This window comes from Arachis duranensis, chromosome 7, assembly GCF_000817695.3.
Source record: "Arachis duranensis cultivar V14167 chromosome 7, aradu.V14167.gnm2.J7QH, whole genome shotgun sequence".
In the NCBI taxonomy this organism is placed as follows: Eukaryota; Viridiplantae; Streptophyta; class Magnoliopsida; order Fabales; family Fabaceae; genus Arachis; species Arachis duranensis.
The window spans coordinates 16,455,183-16,455,485 of NC_029778.3; the positions used below are offsets into that span (position 1 = coordinate 16,455,183).

General features: G+C 40.9%; 1 non-coding gene across 1 annotated transcript; it reads left to right on the forward strand.

The window, feature by feature from the left end:
- The first annotated feature begins 90 nt into the window (after positions 1-90).
- Positions 91-198, forward strand: LOC127740926 (small nucleolar RNA R71). The gene has a single exon (XR_008001782.1). It is a non-coding gene; the product is annotated as a small nucleolar RNA R71 (small nucleolar RNA).
- The last annotated feature ends 105 nt before the right edge of the window (positions 199-303 follow it).

The window sequence follows — 303 nt, forward strand, 5'->3', positions numbered from 1 at the left end:
ATGAAGAGATCCTCCAGCAGAGCTATCCAAAGACATCTTGGACAGTTCAGACAGACTATCATAGAAAATACCTATGATGCTTCATTCAGAAAGCATATCAGAGGGACACTTTCTGATTAATTGTTTGTATCTTTCCCAAGCTTCATAGAGGGATTCTCCTTCCTTCTGTCTGAAGGTTTGGACTTCCACTCTAAGCTTACTCAATTTTTTGAGGTGGAAAGAACTTTGCCAAGAAGACATTGACTAGCTTTTCCCAAGAGTTCAGGCTTTCTTTAGGTTGTGAGTCCAACCATGTCCTAGCTC